This window comes from Amia ocellicauda, chromosome 6, assembly GCF_036373705.1.
Source record: "Amia ocellicauda isolate fAmiCal2 chromosome 6, fAmiCal2.hap1, whole genome shotgun sequence".
NCBI classification, from domain to species: domain Eukaryota; kingdom Metazoa; phylum Chordata; class Actinopteri; order Amiiformes; family Amiidae; genus Amia; species Amia ocellicauda.
Window position 1 is genome coordinate 28,852,527 of NC_089855.1, and position 23,146 is coordinate 28,875,672.

Consider the following 23,146-nt stretch of genomic DNA (forward strand, 5'->3'; position numbering starts at 1 on the left):
GGTCTGTTTCAATCCAGTACAATTAGGCACTACTATTCCAAGACACCCCACTTAATGGTGTTCTTATTTCATTACACTTACATGATTGTTTCAGAAGAACAAATATATATAAACAACCCACACTCAGAAAACACACTGTTATATGTCTTGTGCAAACCGGCCATTTCAACCATTTTGTGTTAATTGGTATTAATGAAACAATGCTTTTGATTTGTATTTTGACTGACAGACCAGCAGGAAGCCATTGGAGGAAGAAAACTCCCAGCTTTCACATTTCTCAGTCTGTCTGGGCATCATTTTTATAAGTCAAGAAAGGGGTAATGATCTTCCCCTCTTTGCCTTGTGCTGCTAAAAATAACATCTGCAGCAGCATCTATTAATCCATGAAAGCACCTTAATAGAAAGGTGTTATATATATTTTTTCCCTTATCACCCTGAGCTCAATATCTATTTCAATTGGCACCGACAGTCTTGTGGGATGTATTCTGTTCTGGCACAGCACCGACATATACAGTATATACAGCGACCGACAGAGCGGGGATTGTTTAAAGAACATATGCAACAGTAGACAAAATTCAAGAGTGAAACCCTCTATTAGCCATAAATATACATTTCAAGTATTTAAAATCTGACATGGTATTTGCATACGATTAAAGGTCTTCTCATATACTCAGACCAAGTGTAGGCTGGAATACTAAATTATTAAAGAAATGGTCATAAAATCTCTAGGTACCATCCCCTTACACATGCCTGCACATTTTTACGACTTCCACATTATATCAATTGATTAGAGTTTAAGTTATTTGACACAGCGAAAGGTGCTTTCCGGTTCAATCTGGAAATTATAGCTTTTTTCCTCCTTGCATTATAAACCATCTTCTAAAGCATAGAATATCTCAAATGAATTATACATACCGTGGTCCATAAAAAATAAGGATATAGTTTTGTGATTAGAAAAGAAGCATGTAAATTCAAACCTGTACTACGTGTTAATGTTCGTTATAGGGAAAAACTTGGTGAATGTGCATTATAGATAAAATGGACATTCAAGCAAAGCAAAGTGATGGCTTTTAATGGTCTGATGACTCCCCATTGAACAATATCTTCCACAGAAATAGATGAATGGTAAATGCCATCCATAAATATAACCCTCTCTCTAGACAGCAATACTACAAAACCCACTAAATATGCAATTCTAACGCACATTGTACTGTGTAACATATTAGTGTTGATACAAAAACTCTACATTTCATCAGACAAGGAGGATTGGAAACAGCTTTTTTACAAGTTCAAATCAATTACCCAAATGTATATATATTGATTTTCAAGTGAGGGCCATTGATTTGAGTGAAACCACATTTGTAAGACAGTAGAGAAGACTCTACTTGGTACTTATTGTTACTGGATTTTGTTCTTCACATTGATCCCAAAAGCACAACAAACAATTGAGGTCAACCATTTGTAAACAGGAGTATGGGGTTAAAAGCCACAAAGACATCCGTTTCCGCCGAGATTCATAATCTGTTTAGAAAGAAAACAGCCCACACAGGTCACGGAGATGTCGAGAGCACTTTCAATATTGGAATTGGGTTTTGGATGGAAAAATCAACTTTTGCTGGAGATCTTGAGATCTATAAATAGAGTGCAACGGTCTGTGTCACAATTCCGAGGCTACAATGCGGCCTTTAATACAAGAACATCTACCACACTAATATACAATTTGGATCTGTTTGTCAAGTATTGCACAGGGATGAACAAACTGCATGAAAGCACTACTGTCCTTGACATAGAATTTTGAAGCATTTGTGAACACAATAAAAACATACAAATACTCCAACGTCAGCACATAATCAATTACTCCAACTACTTCCTTACTATAACTGTACTAGTACTACTAACTATGATGATGATAATTACTGTTGTTTTTTATAATTATCATTGTTTCATATAAAAAAAGAAATGTCTATGCAGGTAAGTGATCCTTATTTCACGAGTCAAGTGAATGCAGGGACTACTGCAATTTGTAATTGAGGCCTATTTAAACAATAAAGAACTTAACAACTTCCCTCCACTGTTATGCCATTGCACAGTTAATCAAAAAAGATGGGGTTCTGCTCTCCTGTTTTCTCTGGCAGAAATATAATTCTTTCCTATTTTTTTCCCCCTGCGGTTCTTTTATGGGTTGGCTTTTATGAGTCTAACACAACGGTAAAGTGCCTCTTCCTGTAAGTGTTTGCTCATAATTTACATTGTCCATTTCTGGAATTTATGAATGCAAGCATTTAGCGTTAAACAAAGCAGTCTGCCTATTAATAGTTTGTAATTTTCTGTTCATATTAAATCACTCTCAACTAGAAAAATAGTCTGGATTTTAATGCAAAATGGGGAACTAAATAATACTTTGAAAGATTAATGGCCAATTAAATCAGTTGGAATTAGATTATGTAACAGGGTGGATGTAAGCACAATTCGGGGAGTGCTTTAGTCTGATTACACATTATATAGGAAATTGTAACTTTTATGAACCAGTACAAAATGAGCACCACTTTACCCAACTACAGATTAACAATATCTATTTTCCAGGACAGAGTTAATAATGAAAACAAACAGTAATATATTGTCTTTCCAAATCTACGCTCTCTCTTGCTAAATTCACACCTTCAAACTTAAAAAAATCACCCACTATGAAAATGAGAGCAAACAGTTTTAGAAATTACTGTGTGAGTGTATCACTCCCTGCAGGGCAAACCGAAACCACAGAGCAATCACTGTCGTCCTGGCAAGCCACAATCATGCAGGTTTCACAGCAGTCTACAAATCATCATAAAGCTTAGAACAAATTGTTATTTCGACCACTTCAACTATATAACGGTGTCTATTAATTTATGTTGGGACTCAAAACAAACAATACTAACAAGAGCGATTACCCCGTGACTGACTAGGACCTGGTTTGGCCTACTCTTGAAGAGTAGGAATGATTCTTAATCTACATTGCACTCTCCAGAACCGTAATAATATGCTCACAAATCCAGCTTAGGTTTGTATATTGATTATGTTTTCATTTAAGAAACAGACTTAAGATTCAACCATTTTAAGATGAGTACAAAGGATTAAGGTTGTTATTCAGCTTAGTAAGGAAGGAATGGGAGGAGCAGGCAGGATCGGTCATTAACTGACTTCAGTTACAGCATTTGAGGCTTAGCCCATACATTCGGCTTTTAAGATCATGCCAAACACAAATGTTACTAACTCAGATGTTACATTAACTACTGTGTTACTGACTGAGGTTTTACTGTACCAAAATTAGATTTTTTCACTTTAGTTTTATAATCTGTCACACGACTGAAGAGACAAGCTGAATAAAAGGGTGTTTGAGGAATCAGTTGCCTCTTTTTGTTTGCAGGCAGCTTTAAATGGCTTGTTGATAGCTAATATAGCAGGCTCTGAACTCTTTTTTCAAATGTATCCATCCGTACCATCTTAAATGAGCTTAAACAAAAGAATATCCACAAAGACACCAAAGGAATGAAAGGGAACATTTTAAACTCTTAAAGCTATGCAGACCTCTGCTGGATACAAGTGGATAACCCACAGATTTAGTGTGTTGTTTCTTTGTGTTTTGAATGTATTTCTTTATGGTTATAGATTGAGCTTCACATAAGGCAAATGGGTAGATTATTAAAATACAATTCCATTGTATTTAAGTCTTAAAACCCTGCGTTATGGATCTAAAGTATGTATGAATTCAAGTGGTAAACAGATCTCTCTGAATTAATCAGTCATGTCTGATTCTTGTATCTGTGGCAGTAAACTTATTTTTCATATTACTAGTGTAATAGATACAAACTGTGCTTCAAGGATTTGTGTTTGCAACTATTAGCCCTCTTGAAAACAATATTACAAGGGAAAGAAACTAATACAATACAATACAGATAGTGTTTAAAAAAACAGTTCTTCATTCTTCATATTATATCTCTGTTATATCTCTGTTGGTTTGGGAATTTGGAATGGCAATTCTAGACCTAAAGTACTTATGGGTGGTATCATTAGAGATACACTCTATTAAGGATAAAGATGCACACCATCCATATGCATACCTGAGAGTTAGCCATGCTTTATGAAGTTCATATATAAAATATACATATTTTACTAAATTTATTTAATTTTTCTTTACATATTCATAATAATAATAATAATAATAATAATAATAATAATAATAATAAACAATAATAATAATAAAATTATTAATGCCTGTCTGTGTGGAGTTTGCATGTTGGATAATAATAATAATTATTATTATAATAATACTTAATAATAATACTTAATAATAATAATAATAATAATAATAATAATAATAATAATAATAATAATAATAATTATTATTATTATTATTATTATTATTATTATTATTATTGTTGTTTAGTGATTGGGGTTGGTTAAATTATTATTATTATAAGTAGTAGTAGTATTTTACCTGAATAATATTGTGTTGCAGGATGCTTTAATAAAATGTATACATTTTTCATGACATTTGACAATGATATATATATATATATATATATATATATATATATATATATATATATATATATATATATATATATATATACATACATACATATATATATATATATACACACACACACCTTGGTATCTTTGGATCTGTATCTAGAAAATGCTTCAGAAATGATCTAGTGCCAGCAATCACAATGCTGCTAATTCTGCTCAATGCTGATTAAGGTAAACTGTTTTACCTTCATGGTTGCTTGGATCTCTTCAATTAGGTAATTAATTTCAGACCTACATATTCAGGTGAGACATATTGCTGGCTGGATAGTTCCAGTAATTAGTTAGATCCGTTCACACAGCTTAGACGGAGAAGCACTCACATTAGTCATACTCATACTTGCACAGCAATTGAAAACGTTACTAACTTATAAACAGGACACACAGAGGATAATTAAAACCATTTACTTTACATATTATGGATGAATAAATAGACAAACAAACACCGTAAACTTTCTGGGTAATAGATTTTCCTGTGAACCAAAATACATCTGTAAACAGAGGTAAAAATCTATCTGGAGACAGCATCACAAAAAAACAAGACAGCAATTTTATTTTAATTCATGAAATTTCACTTGAAAGCAGGACAATTGGTGCTGAAGTGCCTGGGGAAACAGGTGTGTGAGGAATTGAACCTTTCATTTTGACCGCAGGAACTCAGTTGCAACCTCCAGAAACATAAAAGTGCTTCCTGCATTTCCGTGATTTAGTATCACCATAGTATCACCGTATTTAGCCTTCCCTGAGCACCAAGCTAAGCCTCCAGGAATCACTATATCCATGACCAGATATTTAGGATCTGTGATACAATTGAAATCTTACTATATTGTCTCATAGAATTGTGTGTCAGCTTCTAATAACTAACACTGCTACACTATTGTGTGATTAATATTAATAGTAGTTCAAGCAGTATAGTAGTCGTTGTAGCAGTAGTAGTTGGAAGGGTGCTAACATTATATTCCTTGCATGCAAGATTCACATGCAGAGAAGAGAGTTTGACATTGCTTGCATCTCTACCACTGCCTTTGGATGGAAATCTGCACACACATGACATTAGAATGAAAGCGGGGTTAGTAATTCATAACCAGAGATTACATTTGAAAACACAGGTAATAAACGAGACATTTACTTTCCCTGTGTTTACAGCTCAGTTGCACCCATCCCTTGAGCAACGGTAGAGTCCCTCCCATGGACTCCAGAGAGGGCTGTGTCTGCTGTTCGACTGGAGAAGGAAGAAAGCGTGTTGCCTTCAGTGATGGGCTTAACTCTGCAGCGTTTGGGAGATGCTTGGTTTATATATATATATGCCAAGGTAAATATAGCACAGGGAGTTCATTTTGAGATTGAGATTCTCAACTTTTTAAGTACCAGTAGATAAAGTAGACTGAGTCTTCTAACAATCTGAAATGATACTGGATTTATAAGATGTGTGTTTACAATAAAGGAAAAGGGAGTATTTCATTTATTATATATGCTGAGCACCCGAAATGCTATTACTTATATGCTATTGTACACATACAATAAACTGAACTTTAATTCCCATTATTACAAAACAGAAACACACACTTAATGTAAACATATGCTTCTGGACAAGCAAACGTGTAAACAGGCAACGTATATGTTGGTTTACAAAAATAAATTAAAAAAGAGAGACATGATTCAGATTGTGAAAAGCCGATTCCTTTTTCAGCCGCCGGAATTGTACTGAGGACAAAGAATAATCTGCCAGAGAAGCACTAGACAGGTAACCTCATTTTACAGTTAACAAGTTAATAACAGGGCAATCCCTTTTCTAGGTGGTTTAAAATCTGGGAAAGTATCGGGAAATCCCTGAAGCACCTTGCCTGTCAAAGGGAGCTGCTGCTGATATATACATATACGTTATTTTCAGCTGCCGCAGCAAACTGCTCTTCCCTGTTTGACACTGAGTCTCCCTTAATGTGTTGCCAATAGTTCAGATAAGGTTTCGTCAAGAACAAAGCCAAACACACTGGGACTGGAGAACAATAGAATCTGTTAATTAACACGAGTTATATGTATATGATGTGGGCTATGTGGTTTCAAACAGCTAGGCGAGGCTGGTTACGCATCCATTGCAGTGAATTGGTGAAGGAGGCTTCAAAGGACAACAAAAAGCGAAACAATGCTGTTGGCTTAATTTGTGTATCCTCTGGGCAAATTAGATAAGCGACGTGCCTGCGGAGATGTCTTTTCTTTGAACTTCAGTTCCCCAAACTTGAAGCAATCACTCTCTATCCCTGTCTGCCTCTCTCTCTCTCTCTCTCTCTCTCTCTCTCTCTCTCTCACACACACACCTATACACCTAGGTTTCCATAGCAACACAAAGGAGGCTCACAGCAAGCGCTTAACTCTTCAGTGAACATCTGTACGAATGAACGTATGGTGTTTCCCGAATAAATTTATTTTGCAGAAAAGATGGTGTTTCCTGGAATGGCATCCTCTCCACGGAAGGAAACTTAAAAGTGATTTCTGAAAGCTTCCGAGTTTTGTTTCAGCGCTCAAAGGGTTTTAGGAATGCCTATGAAAGTATAACTGGAAAAAGACGCAGAAAAAACACAGTTTTGACCTTGCCATGCACAGTGTTTTCCAGGGAAAAAACACAATAAAAACTGGTGGATTAGTGCGCACAAGGAAAGGTGGTGCTTTCTGAGGATGGCTCTTTACAGTGAGAACAGAAACCAGAAACTACAGCAGTCTTGGGCATATACTATCTACTGTGCATTGAATTATCACTAATGAAAAGCAGCTTTTCCATGGGAGATATACATTAAGAAAGTCTCCCAGCTCTTAAGCAATATCTCTTCAGCAACAATGTCATGAAAACTATGCTGCCGATTGAGAAAAACGTGTTTCTCATGCAGATTTCCTCTAACTCGTCTACACACAGAAAAGAAAAAGCTAACCATGCTTCTCGACTCTCAGTCCTACTGCCCTCCTGCACCATTTTGTCTTCTTCTTCAATCCCGTTCCACTTTAAATTTCGAACCATAATTGACCTTGCCCATTGACAGAGCCGACCTACATTTCCTAGACAGAGATAATGAGCCCCATCCTTCTGCAGGAAGACTGACTGGGCTCGAGTGGTGCCGGCTCTGCATCGAGTCACTCGGGATGACAGCACCTTGGATAGAGGCGCGTTCACAGACACATTAAGGGAGGTGAATGGGCTGCAGACAAACACACGCTTTGTTTTCAAATGCTCTCGACGTGTAAGTGAAACCGGGAAGACGTGGTTTGAGTACACATTGAAATGACGACCAGCTGTTTCAGCCCAACATATTCTAACAAGATGTTTATTCATGCTGTCTGCATAAAGCCAATTAATGCATGAATAAAAAAAGTCAATCTGAAGGAAGCTGGGTAGAATGATTAACAGCCTTTCTCGATATTTGTACATAGGGAGATAGACATTATTCATACAATAAATGCATGCCACTTTCACACATCTTCAGTAACCAATTCAGAATGATATTCAGTACTTTCTATCCAATTATATTATAATTTCATGATGATTAGGGTATTGTCTAACTTGTTGAAAGATGTTGATCATGCATTAAGTGTGAAACCATTGCCAATCAGACAGGAATGTTTTAAACTTTCTGCCACCATTAGTCCCACATAAAGATATATATATATATATATATATATATATATATATATATGTGAAGATTAAACATTAATTTGTTTAAGCTTTGTATTACATTGCTGTTGTTGAAACATGTTTTATTTCCCCACATTCAGCACTAAATGCCACTATCGGCAATGTTCTTGGTGTTTGTTCTACATGTTGTGATACATATAAGTCAAGGTTGGAGGTTGTCACTTTTTATATTAACTATTCAAATTACTTCCAACTTACGATCTGAAATTAATGAGAATTTACACATATTAATCAATCTTCTTGTTTTGTTTTTCATATCCTGAGGGACTTGTAAAAAGCATTATTTCAAGGTCACAACTATGAAGCATAAACTATGTCTTATAAATATGTATTTCTTGACAACATATAGAGTAGTAGCATTACTTAGACACATTAAACATTAAATATTTAACTCCTGTTACATACTCCTTTATATATATATGTGTGTGTGTGTGTGTGTGTGTGTTTAAGTATGTACCATATATATATACAAACACAAACATACAAAAAATATTGTAACAAGATCTTGTGTAACAGGCAGTGAATGAGGAAGATTAGGGAATCTTAGAGATGACCTTATTTGTGTTAATTTTGTAGTAGGGGATAAGGCAGATATCATATCAAAATCTTCGAAGAGCTGCAGATTGATTTGTCAACAGTAATCCCGAAGACCAGGTGTGTCATGGAAAATGTGTCATATGGTAGATACAAACCAATTCTATAACCTTTTCTAAAAAAGACATTAATTTCATAAGATGGAATGTGCACAGTTGGTACTGTACTTCTGCCAATCGAAGGTGACAGAAAAACAGCAGGTTGCTGCTTTTGATAGCTGATTTGAAAATGTATTTAACGGAAGGGTGTGCAAAAAAAAGAAGCTGTATATTTTGTTGAAATTCAAATATGTTTACAAAAAGCTTTGTAATTAACAAATCTATTTGAAATGTAAAAAAATAAACCTTTTTTTGTTATTTATTTCTCTGGCATTCTGTTCAATGTGTTTGCAAGTACTCCCACACATACATATAAATGAGGTAAACAGACTTACAGACTTACAGATGGAGTTGGAATTACATTGGAAAAAAATGTAATCCTTATTTCTTAGAAATAACGATAAGTATGCATCTTTATACATTATTAGGCACAAAGACCGTGTCAGAAGTCCTCACAGTTCATGAGAGGTAAACCTTAATCAATCTTTAATTTGTCAGGCACACTTCAAACTTCCCAAGGGTAATTAAAACCTTGACATGATTAATAAAGCATTTGAAGCCTTGAGATCATATATATTGTATTAGCATTCTGTGTGCAAGAATAAGACTTGCAGGTCTCAAAAGAAAATTATTTAAAATTGAAATATGAATATTGTGTTTTTCCAAACGTCTTATCTAATAAACCAAACCAAATGCATTTGATTAATATGAGGTCCAGCATTACTTTTTATGCAATTTTATATTAGTGATAATGTGTTTATCTTTTAAATTGCAGTTTAATCTGAAGGCCAGAGACTTTAAGACATTTTAAATATCTGCTGTAGGTAAGTTCCTGTCTTGGGGCAACAGGATTATGCTTTTCAGATAATTACTGTTTAAATAAATGCAAGACAATTCTTTACTGCACCTGTACATTTTCCCATTTTGATTATTGACCATGAAAAAGAGGGGTGAAGAGATGGAAGTGGAAACACACCCTTCCACTTATTTAAACTGAATCATGTTCTACAACAGCCACCCTACATGCATTCAAAGGTTTACGTGATGTAGTTAGAATTAGGAAGTACATTTTCTAGGTCAAATTCGTCTACACATATGCCCCAACTGTATCACAGCTGGATGTTTTCAGCTTACCCCTTTTCCCATGCACTCCAAGTCTAAAAGCATTTCTGCCCATGATTAATTTTTGGTGTACTTCTTCATAGCATGATTGGAAAGTGATAAAAAGTAACATTCCTTCTTTGCCAAACTTAAATCTTGATATTGCAAATAAAGCCTTCATTCCAGATTTGAAGGGTGCCCTACTTCTCTGGACAGACAAACACTCCAGTTTAAAAGCAAATCAAATGGGTGGAACTTTTTTTAATTCAGTATCAGCCCTGAGGATTCAGGCACAATTCCAGCTGTGAAATACAGAACTGGTTTTCTGTCCTTTGAACCTCTTAGTTATTTCCCCCAAAATAACCAAAAAACAAAACCTCAGTCAAAACATATACAGAAAAGTGTTCTCACAACCTTAAGACTGCATGTTCTACCTTCCTAAAACAAAATCAATGTTTAGTTTAAAATAATCAGGTTAAATAATAGATGTTATCCCGCTGGAATTACAAAACATAAAAAAAAAAAAAAAGTCTCATCTTTTCAGCTTTTTAAGTCCCATTTTCCCTGAGTTCAACCAGCTGCCGGAACACGTTTTCATGGATCTTCCTTTTGAAATTTTAATAACATTTCTTGTCATATGTCTGATTCTTTTTGTTTCATTTCTGAAATCTGGGTTTATCTCTTGCAGTTCAGTCCAGCTGTCATTTCCTTTCATTGTATTGGAGAAACATACAATTTATCTCCCTTCAAAGTTCATTTTGGTTTTCTCCAGCTTTTTCTCTGCCAAACCCGTTTTGAAATTGTGTTTCTGGGAACATCTTATTGTTTTTTTGTTTAATATATTTTTCTTCTCTTCTTAAATAACTACAGGTGTGTCAGGAAATTGTATAACTTGTTTTCCTTCCTCACCAAGTTAACAGAAATTCAGTTTAATCTCATCCCTTGTTTTATCTGCTACCTTTTACACTGTGTAAGACAATTTATCATAAAGGTGGTATGGCAACGTCAATTAATTAAAAAAATATTGAACTGTACAATGCTTTAAATGTGATGAGCTTAATTTTATACATTACAATTATTTATACTTGTGGCTTACATTTATTTTTCAACACTTTCATTAAACCAACTGTTTGAGTGTCTGTAAACTAAACTGAGAAATGGAAAACATTTCAAAACTGGTGCTTAGCAAAGATGCATTTAATTGTTTAGAACTAAAGATTTATCATTTGATTTTCTTTTTCACACACTCCAACAGAAAAATCCCTCGAGGGTCTCATCCCTTCCAAAGTTCCTTGTCTATTGTAAAGGACACGTGTGAATTAATATAAGCACATGAAAAACACCTTTGGTTACAGCAAACATAAACTTTAGTGCCTGGCATACATTTCCTTTTTTCTTCTGCAATGTAGGACTGTGGGGACTGTTGTTTCTTACATGTATTGGTCTGGGTACACAGAAAATCTCTTAACTTTGTATACTTATTACTTATTACATTTACAACAGCTTGCATGTTGCAAATCTGGATATAATAAAAATGCACATAAAAACGAAACACATTATACGGTTTGTAAAGCATTGTTTCGGTGCAGCCACCATGATTTTCACTACAGTTGTATTTTTTACTTGCGTATTTATCTAAGCAATGCCCATCATTGAAATGATGTGCTAGAAGTCACATGACATACTGCAACAATCTAAGAATACAAATAGCAAATTAACAAACACAAGTTAAATAAAATAAAGCAAAAAAACATATATATAATAAACCAACAAAACAAAACTAAACAGTCGTGATTCTAGCAAAATAAAATACAACCATGAAATGATAAAAAATAAGGATTTGCTCATTTCCAATGCATAAATGCAACAGCACAAGCTCACTAAGCCTTCAAACAGACGTCTACCTCTGTTCAGGATTGATAAATCAGCAATATTTAACCGTTGCCTTTTATATACAAAGTTCTTTGGAGATTTGCAAATGAGACAATTAAAGATTTTTAACACAACGCAAGTTAATTAAATCGCACGTTTTGTAATCCTAGTTCCTGTTTTGCTAAGGGAACTCAAGGACAACCGCTCATTTCAAGGATTATTTGAAGCAGATAATTAGGGGCTAATACAGTGTAACAGTCGTTCGGTCTCCACAGCACTCAGGTGCCACGGATAACTGATGAACTGCCCATTTTAGTTTATAGTCATTAATGGAAACACTGAAATGGCCCTGCCACAGAGAAAGCCGGTGGACACCAGAGATGGTAGTGCGTTCCACAATTTCAACTTGCTTTTGTGTTGTGTTGGAGTTTGCAGTTGTTTCAAATGATGCTTCAAAAGATCCCAAGAAGGTCTGACAGTTCCTGATATGATTAATGTTTCAAAGATATGTTTCAGCATTTGTAAGCAGCAATACTGCATTCTCATAGAAAAAAATAAAACAAATCACATATTAACACAAGTACTGCAACTGCAATATATGAGTATATAAATTATGAAAAATATTTATCATATTGTGTTTTTATATGTGTCTGCATTTGTCTTCAAATGTAATATAAGACTGTTCTCTGAGCCTTTTGTTTTACACAGTCCCTAATGTTGCAAAGTTTGTTCACAAAGACAAATGTGTTCATATTTGAAGGTGTGCATGTATACACCAATGCACACAATCACTGAAGATCTGCAATGTTATATCAACCAGCGCATTTCTCCCTGATATACCCAGCCGATATCCTCTGATAAGTACCACTTATCAGTCCACAGCTAAAAATAGAACAAAGCGGGCAGTTTTGTGAGTGGGTGTGTGTTTTGATCACCATGTTGCGTCTTCCCAACCAGGCTTCTTAGTTCAATGACAATATCGTAAATCCCTCTTCCCCCGATTGTGTCAGATTTCATTTTTCATTCAGACGACAGAGGGTTTCAAACCCGACCTCTTACAAGTGCTCTGCATTCAATTAATTGCCCTCGAGCTAGAACTCCATTCCATCGATTGAAAGCCACCCCCTTGACTCTTTCAAGTGCTCTTCTCTGTTTACATATTGTCAAACGCACTGTGCGCCGAGATCCAGAGGGTCTTTCAAGTTTCAGACACAGGAATTCTCCAACATTACCGCTGTTCTAACCTGTGGGTTTAGACAACATACTTAATTTTGCACAGCCTAATTTATGAGTGAAGATATTCCATCTATTGGAACCAAATAATGGTTTGTGGGCAACAGTGTCTTGTGTGTGAAACCCTTACTGTTATTGTTAGGTTAATTCTGTATCTAAAGCACAAAGCATGAAAGTCACTATATACATACACATTATTACTAGTTGTAGTAGTGGTGGTAGTAGTAGTAGCAGCAGTAGTAGTATATATAATACATATTGAACACTAACCCAAAAAAAGCGCAGCAGCTTCAGAGAGCAGAAAAACTCTGATCCCAGGGGTGCTGGGTGAGGGCCTACAGCACAATGCCAATTTCAAGAACAAAAAGGTCAAGCTGCCTGGCCTTCCAAGAAATCTCAGCAGGCCTGGGCCCGGGCTTGGTCTCAAACACAGCAGTGATGGTGTTTATGCTGTTGCTACCGGCAAAACAAAAACAAAACACAAAACAGTGCAGCCCTACACGCTTCCATTGGCTCACTCATTTCTGTTGATCTCTAAATTGAAGCCAGCTTGGCGTTTTTTAAAGACGCTGCTTGTATGCAATGGCAGTGGCCACCTCGAATCTGCCACAGGCCTCCAGGTCTCCTTAACGGGCTGCCAACTCTTTTCATAGAGAAATGAAGGACATTGGAGCCACACATCAGACATCACCACCTCTGGCAGCTTGTCTGCTTTTCAGATGCTGTTGCAGATGAGATTTCAGCTCTAGGACACAGGATATAGAGTACCAAAGGATTTTATCAATTAAATTAGCTTTGTGGAGGTTTAAAAGGTTTACTGTAGTGTAACATGGTAAAACCTTGGTTATACCATGATATAGTGTTGGGAAGGAAAGAGAAAACACAATAAAGCATGGAGAGGCATAGTAAACTATACAAAAAAATGTAAAGCTAAAAAGAAGCAGGTAACATTTTACAATATTACAGTTTATTAACATAGTAGGTACTCATTAACTACATGTTAGTTACTCATAAGAACAGTGTAATTAAGCATTTGTTAACATGTACTTAATGTGTAAAAATGAATAATGGGTGCATAAAGGATGCATTTGGAGCTAAACCAGGCATCATAGGTGTTTAGGGGGATTTAGGGGGATTTAGGGGGGGGGTGGGAGTTTTGCTGAAACTGTTATTTGTGAAGTGTTACCAAGAAAGGTCTCAGAGGGGTTAGGAACTGTAGACAATTAATATCAATACATTCTACATATAGGTATCCAAACAGGTGCAGTAAATCAATGGAACCATACTTAAATATTTGTCTCCAAAAAGTGTCTTTCTGGTCTTACAATCTCCATTGAATGCTTCTGTACACATGCTGATAATATCACATTTAGCACCCAAATCCCTCACAACTGAAGTATGGCAAATAACTAATGCTAGTACATCATTGCCAGGCAATTTGGTTATCTGTAGATTATTACTGGCAACAAAACAAAACACAACAATGTAGGTATTGACAAAAAAAATAAAAAATTGGCAAAGCATCACAGTTTTGCAAAAAAAAAAAAAACAGTACTGACTATAGTCTAGAATTTGTGGATTAAAGTTCTTTAAAGCAATGACATACTGAACAGAATGACATTGGTTGTTAGCTCTGGAAACCAAGGCGCAGAGTAAAAATATCAACATTGCTCCCATATGGCCCAGGCTTCCCTAATGTGGGATTCCAAAGTCGTGACAGAGCAGTGCTGTATGAATCACTTGTATTTTCAACCTTAATGCCCAGACACCACATCGCTGAACGGGCCTGTACCCTTGTAGGATAATTCATTTTGACGGTCCAGTCAATTCACTACCTGCTCTGCACAGTAACTATAGCCACAGATTTAATGTTTGTTGACCTGAACTAACAAGAGATATTTTAACATTTGGGCATTGAGGCAAAAACATATTCTGACTTATGTTTCTTTTGGTTGATTCCAAATGTACTGTATGACAGTACCAAATATAAAATACATCTATTTTTGAGGCTGTTGGTTTTAGCTACATGGGAGAGAGAAAAAAACTAAACACTGAACCTTGCACCCAACCTGATTGGATAAGGCATCTTTTGTGTTTTACTTTTCTTTGAGAAATGTGTGTCTGTTTTTAAATCCAAGTTCATAAACTGCACACTCATTTTCCAAAGTTAGTCTCCCAGCACTGGGATTTTTCTGAGCTCTTTATGTTGAAGTGTAAGATTATTATTTCTGCTCACTGCAATTTAAAAGAAACTGACATTCGATCCGAAGACGCAGTATAATTATCTGCCCTAACTCACAGAGAACAGCAGGGTTACTTATGACAAGTGAGAAGCTGTAAGGCAGAAACAAAGACAAGAATCCATGAGAGATTTCCCTGTGCTTTGAGGCACTTTTACCTACCCAGGGCAACCTGAGCAGTTGTCAGCACGGATCAAACATACGGAGAAAATCAGGGTCAATGCACTTGCGTCTTTAGTCCAAATATAGACATTTAAAACACCAGAGAGAGAGGGCTATTTAAGAGGTCATGCAGAGGAACTTGTAATCGGAAGTGTTTGTCATAGTGTTTGTTTGAGTGCTCAGAGATGACTTGCCTCTCGCTCTGCTATCGTAACGAGGGGTGTGAGGACTGGGTAATAAAAAATTATGAAAATAAAACTGAATTAAAAAAAATATGACAAACCCAACTCTGACGTACACAGAGTGTACTGTATCTGTTAATTTAATTTTGGCTCTGATATGTATGAGCCCAGATTAAGGTTAACTGTACAGTGAATGGGATTAATGTAAGTAGCCAGAAATGCCACACAAATATTATTGGTAATATATAACCCATGCATTGTTGTCGTAACACTTACAAGTGGTACAAAATTGAGAACTGGGATGAAATTCGCTTAAATCATATCTGTGATCATTCTGTGAACGTGCATGTAGGTTGGTAGGTAGGAATGTTGTTATCTATGTTTGTATTTATGCTAAGTCTTTACACTTCTTAACAATTACTCCAAACACATAGGTGGCTGCAACGTCCAAAAGCCGCAGATGACCGCAGTCTAAATCTAATCCAAGACCTTTGGTCACTGCCCAGATGTTGCGCCAACTGAGCCAACACTGGAAATGGCTCTTGTAATTTACTCCGGGTCACTCTCAGTTTCCATTCACTGTTCCCAGCACAGCTGCTCAAAGCACTGCAATTAATGACCCGTGGTATTAAATAAATGTTTGTGAAATTTGAGACCTCTGCACCTAATTGCTTGCTTGCTGCAGCCTCTGTCTTTCACACAGCTTCCATTCTGAATCATATAATGAAGGAGTCATTAACCTGTTCATCACAGACAGTCACGGATTAGCTGTTTAGTAAACTCTTGAAAGGAATAACAGTTATTAATGTGACATAATCAAGGGGGATTTGATGGACTTAGCAAGGGAAAGAACCAACCAGAGTAAATCAGAGTGAATATGCATACATAATAGAGTGTGTTTGTGTGTGTGTGTCCAAGGTAGTTATATGCAACTAGCAATTCTAATGCAATGATTTAAGTCTCAAAATAAACAACACACAATATCGGATGGGAAGAACCTGAACACATAACAGACTTTACTCTGCATGACACTGCCTACTGCCCCTCCATATTATTCGCCATTCCAGATTTAAACATATACGTATAAATATTGTACTCAGTTGAACCAGCAAAAGTTAGGATGTATTTGAAAAAAAAAAGACAACTTCTGCAGATAAATTGTTCTACATCGTCAGAGGATCACAAAACCTGGAGGGTTCTGAGGCCAGATTGACACAATAACAACAGTAACAACTAGCATCTGATGCATGTACGTCATTTTGAACCGTTATTGTAATTCAAAAGCCTTTGTGGTATTGCCTTGTTTTTTTTCAATTTTGTTTCCATGTTGATGGTATTGAAAAGTCCTCTGGTGCCCAAAGAATTACATTAGAGAGAGATATACTGGTGGTATCCAACACACCGAAATGAAAAAGACGACAAAGAGTGAATTGTAGATTTGAATGTGTTAAATTACTACCCAGCCAGCCTGAACAGCTCAAAACCTTTGTGGAATGTCTGCAGTGATACAAAAAACACACACAAATCAAAAAAACTGCTAAATTGGTCAATCTCTGTATTATATGAAAAACACAATCCATGGGAATCCAACACATGCCAGATATACGCAGGTAACAAGCACATCGTATGACTTGACGTTGTGTGATAACTGAGTGAAACATACACACACACCCACACAGACACACTTCATTACCAATTCTAGAACAGACATTCCAACGTCTTTTTTTTTCACTTTGCAGCAGTTTCGAATAAAAGCCAAATAAGTTGTCCTCCTTCTAGTCCACCCTACCATTTCAGCCCAGAGGTGGTGTATGGGATTTAGGTCAGGGCTCTGAAGAAACCATGAAATGTATTCAAATCCATTTTCCTTGGACATCACTCTTTCACTCCAGGCAGTGTGTTATATGGCTGGTACATGTGCAGGCCCTCACGAACCAGGGCTGGCAAAACAGTATCATAAAAAACACACCATCACAGAATCATGTCTTAAAGATGGTCATAAATTCAATACGCCAACTAAGTACTATTACATGTAGAAATGATGACATCTCTGATCCACTACATATACAGTTAGGTCCATAAATATTTGGACAGTGACACAATTGTCATCGTTTTGGCTCTGTACACCACCACAATGGATTTGAATGGAAATAATCAAGATGTAGACTTTCATCTTTAATTTGAGGGTAGTTACATCCAAATTGGGTGAACGGTGTAGGAATTACACCCATTTTTAGGGGCTCAAAAGTATTTGGACAAACTAACATAATCATTCATTAAATTGTGAGTTTCAAATCCTTTGCAGTCAATGACTGCCTGAAGTCTGGAACCCATAGACATCACCAGATGCTGGGTTTCTTCCCCGGTGATGGCCAGGCCTGTACTGCAGCTGTCTTTAGTTCCTGCTTGTTCTTGGGGCATAGCAGCACATAGCCAACCAATGTTTCTATGAGAATATACTTCTTGCTCCCAAAAAAAATATTATTTTGTTACGTAGATTTAGTTAAATACATAGATATGTTTTTTAACAAATAAACACACCCAGTGGTTCTTTCAGTTAGCTTGAATCTAAGAATAATAGTTTGACAGACTGTAGGAGTGTAACAAAAGAGCATTGTATATTGATTTCTGCATATCTGCAAGAGTTATCAAATCTTAGGTCGCTTTTGTTTTACTTCAGAAAAAAGTATGGTCACACTGAGGGGAAGCTTGTCAGCGGACTAGAGGGGCTTTTCACTTGAGCCTTATTAATGCTATGCCCTTTCTACTTCTTGCTCTCGTACTGAAGACTGCACCTGAGGTTATGAGGTCCTCCCACTGCGAATACATGGGACAAGTGCTGTCAATCTGCAAGGCCTGGAGGAGTGAACTTTGGAAGGCACGGGTAAAGACTTCAGAAGAAGAGTTTGTCATGTTTTAATTAAAAGGGAAATGAGTGAATAGAAGCTTGGAAATGTTACATAATTTATTTGCAATTTCACTACTACTACTACTACTACTACTACTACAACTCTGTGACCAGTTTTAGGAATAATAGTAGAAGTACGTATATTTTAGTTTCTATTTGTTTTTGGATAAAGTTTGTCAAAAAGGAAAAATACAATCCAGAAGGGTGTTCCCAACCCCTCCAAAAGCCCCAAAGAGAAGATGAACAAAATCTGTGTGGAACGGACACAGTATAAAAATGAATATTAAGTATGGAAATCTAGCACAGGTAGAAGCACGACTGAAGCAGCTGTAGCCAGGTAATTATAAAGCTTTATATTTGGGATTCCTGCAGCTTGCTCTGCAATGGTCTACCGTCAATAAACACACTTTGGGATTATGTCTAATCTTAAAAGCTTTGTGCCAAACATGCTTTTGTTGTTTCTTGAACAGCTTTAACACAAGTTTCTCTCAACTCATTGGCCACTCAGAAAAGCACTCCCTCCCTTCAGTCCTCACACGTCTCACAGCAGACAGCAAGACACCCTGCGGAGACTGCAACCTGAGCTGCAGAAGAATGACAAGCGGGGCTGAGAAAAGCATGATGCACAGCTTACTTGAGGTGTATTCGCTCTGGAGGTTAATGTCAGATGGATATGTAATTTAACAAAGATTAATCAGGTGTCAAAATGGCGGCACGTCAAGTTAAGACATTACATCAAACACTAAAAACATTACAAAAGAAATAAGACGTCATACTAAGCAGGACTGGGTCTTGTGCTAGCCAACATCCTGCAGCATTGTTTACAAAAAGCAATTATGGGTCTTTTAGGTTTCCTGACCTTCACTCCACAGAGGTCACACAACCTAGTATTACCAAAGAAGGCTTTTAATCAGGGCAGGATAGGACACACATGATTGATAAATAATGTTGAGGAACCATAACCCAATTTCTCTTGCAGGACATTGCACTGCATGTATAACCAATGTATGACTAATGACCTTTCAAATATGGAAGGATATGTGTAGACAAGTCTGGAAGGAATCCATACAGAAAACTGTATCTGGTGCACCAAGCTCCTGTTCTGTTTCATTTAGCGTCCACTTAAAGTATAATGGTACACTAGTTTTCAAAAGAAAGGAAGGATGGATTGGTCAGCTGGTGTCTGTACATTGTCAGTTGCCACAGCATCCATGTTTCATCTCTGTCACCATGCCAAACTTCAAAGGAAAACAATATGTGTAGGGTTTCTCTTTTGCTGTTTATTAAGCAAGCTTTCAGAATACGGTGACAATAGTGGGACCTACAGTCATTCTGTTCCTGCTTTTCAAAAGCAACAGACAGGAATTTAACAAAGCATCTAGGTCTTCCAGAACTGTTGTATATCCCTTGAACAAGGGCGTTTTGAAAGTTATATTTAATACACAGGTATGAGGATATTATATCACACAGACTTGCAATTTTTGTCAGGCTTAGACCTAAATACAAATCATCTCTGTCTTTTGGAGGAACAACAGAAGTAAGTATTTTGCTAAAATACATGCCATGGAAACACTGTGGTTTCACTGACCCACCATTACACCAAAATCTGATGCATCTTCTGCAAGGTCACTGCAACAGAAATCACTGCAAATAAAGAGCTGATTTTATATATACTGTAATTAGGTATCTATACAATCAATCCAATAGATGTTTTTTCAATTGAAGTTAATAAGTAAGTTGATAAGTTTTAAGATGTCATTAATAATAATAAATTACTGGAAGTATATATGAGTAAACCCAGATAGTTTTTGATTATCTGAATTTACTTCAAAAGGTTTAATAATTGTACAAAAATGTACATTTTAAAGACTTCAGCAGAAAGCAGTAGAGATTCTATTCTATTTCTAAAGATATATTTTCTAATTGTACTGGTATAAATGTAATGTAACACCACCATTAAAAAAACAAAATCAACAACAAACTAATTTGATATAAGGCTACATTATACACTCAAGATAAAGTCAATTGTATGTAAAAATGAACATATAAAAGAATGTCTCACACAGGCTTCACAGCATTCAATTCTCAGATATCTCCAGAGGGCAACAAGTTTAATGGTATATATACACTCACCTAAAGGATTATTAGGAACACCATACTAATACTGTGTTTGACCCCCTTTCGCCTTCAGAACTGCCTTAATTCTACGTGCCATTGATTCAACAAGGTGCTGAAAGCATTCTTTAGAAATGTTGGCCCATATTGATAGGATAGCATCTTGCAGTTGATGGAGATTTGTGGGATGCACATCCAGGGCACGAAGCTCCCGTTCCACCACATCCCAAAGATGCTCTATTGGGTTGAGATCTGGTGACTGTGGGGGCGGTTTAGTACAGTGAACACATTGTCATGTTCAAGAAACCAATTTGAAATGATTCAACCTTTGTGACATGGTGCATTATCCTGCTGGAAGTAGCCATCAGAGGATGGGTACATGGTGGTCATAAAGGGATGGACATGGTCAGAAACAATGCTCAGGTAGGCCGTGGCATTTAAACGATGCCCAGTTGGCACTAAGGGGCCTAAAGTGTGCCAAGAAAACATCCCCCACGCCATTACACCACCACCACCAGCCTGCACAGTGGTAACAAGGCATGATGGATCCATGTTCTCATTCTCATTCTGACTCTACCATCTGAATGTCTCAACAGAAATCGAGACTCATCAGACCAGGCAACATTTTTCCAGTCTTCAACTGTCCAATTTTGGTGAGCTTGTGCAAATTGTAGCCTCTTTTTCCTATTTGTAGTGGAGATGAGTGGTACCCGGTGGGGTCTTCTGCTGTTGTAGCCCATCCGCCTCAAGGTTGTACGTGTTGTGGCTTCACAAATGCTTTGCTGCATACCTCGGTTGTAACGAGTGGTTATTTCAGTCAAAGTTGCTCTTCTATCAGCTTGAATCAGTCGGCCCATTCTCCTCTGACCTCTAGCATCAACAAGGCATTTTCGCCCACAGGACTGCCGCATACTGGATGTTTTTCCCTTTTCACACCATTCTTTGTAAACCCTAGAAATGGTTGTGCGTGAAAATCCCAGTAACTGAGCAGATTGTGAAATACTCAGACCGGGCCGTCTGGCACCAACAACCATGCCATGCTCAAAATTGCTTAAATCACCTTTCTTTCCCATTCAGACATTCAGTTTGGAGTTCAGGAGATTGTCTTGACCAGGACCACACCCCTAAATGCATTGAAGCAACTGCCATGTGATTGGTTGGTTAGATAATTGCATTAATGTAAAATTGAACAGGTGTTCCTAATAATCCTGTAGGTGAGTGTATATATATATATATATATATATATATATATATATATATAAGACATGATATTAGTATTATGTGACGTGAAGCCTTAAATGGGCATAAACCCCAAATGTCAAGACTGACCATGAAGGGTGTTTCTGTTTTTAAGTTTATGTAAACCAGGAAAGGAATCATGACACATCCTCCTCACATTCCTTGCAGCACACAATGCAAGCCTACGATCTGACAAGTAAATGAGCCATGAAGAATGGATCTCAATAGGGTCCATTTGTAATATGAAAGATGGTCCATAGATAAGTGCAATACCATGCTTCTAACTTTATTTACCCATGCTATTAGAGGTCGAATGCGGTAGAAAATATGGAGCTAGGTCCCCGTTCTGTCAGTGTAATAAACAAACAACAACCTTTGGAAGACTGAAACCAAATGAACACATGCCTTTTGTTCAGATTTGCAAACTTTTGTAGATATTCATGACTTAAAACAACATGACACATTTGCCAGTTTCAATTAAGCCACCGTTAAATATGCTTCATCAAAGGAAAATCTTTGCAATATGCCTTCTTTTAAAAATACATACATAAATCACAAATTAGAAATGCAGGCAACATGCGTCACTGAACAAAAAAGGATTGTAATTTCTGTACTAAAGGAGACAAGACTACAATTGTTAAATCCTTACAATACTTATATGTTATATGTTTAAACTTAAGACTAGCTACTTGGTATGCAACTATATCTGTACAATTACTGTAACTAACACGGTCTAATTTTGTAAAACTTGAATAGAATGTATTTTTTTCTTGAAGCAATTTCGTATCGGAAGCCGCAAGGTGGCATATAATAATTATGAATGGAAAATAGAAGCATGAGACAAAAACCCAAAAGCACGGAGTTGCTTTTCTGGTCTGATTTCCTCCTGATGACTGTGGTGCATGAATCCCTGTGTGTTATTGTTGTTGTTATCCTGTCATTTCAGTATAATTGGAACAAAAATACATTTGTACTCCCTAACAAGGGGAGACCAAAAACAAAATACAGAAATGCATGACTTTTACATTGCAGTATTTTGCCTCTGCCTAAGATGATCAATGGAAGGAAAAAACAGAACAGATCCACCAAGTCGATACCAACTATTAAGAAAATGAATTTTCATACAGTAACGTTTATTTAACTATAATCTGCTC

The 23,146-nt window shown here is 36.5% G+C and overlaps 1 protein-coding gene across 2 annotated transcripts in view; it reads right to left on the bottom strand.

Moving 5' to 3' along the window:
* Nucleotides 1-23,146, bottom strand: part of fgf14 (fibroblast growth factor 14) — a 178,124-nt gene that overhangs the window by 6,042 nt on the left and 148,936 nt on the right. The gene's annotated exons all lie outside the window — the stretch shown is intronic.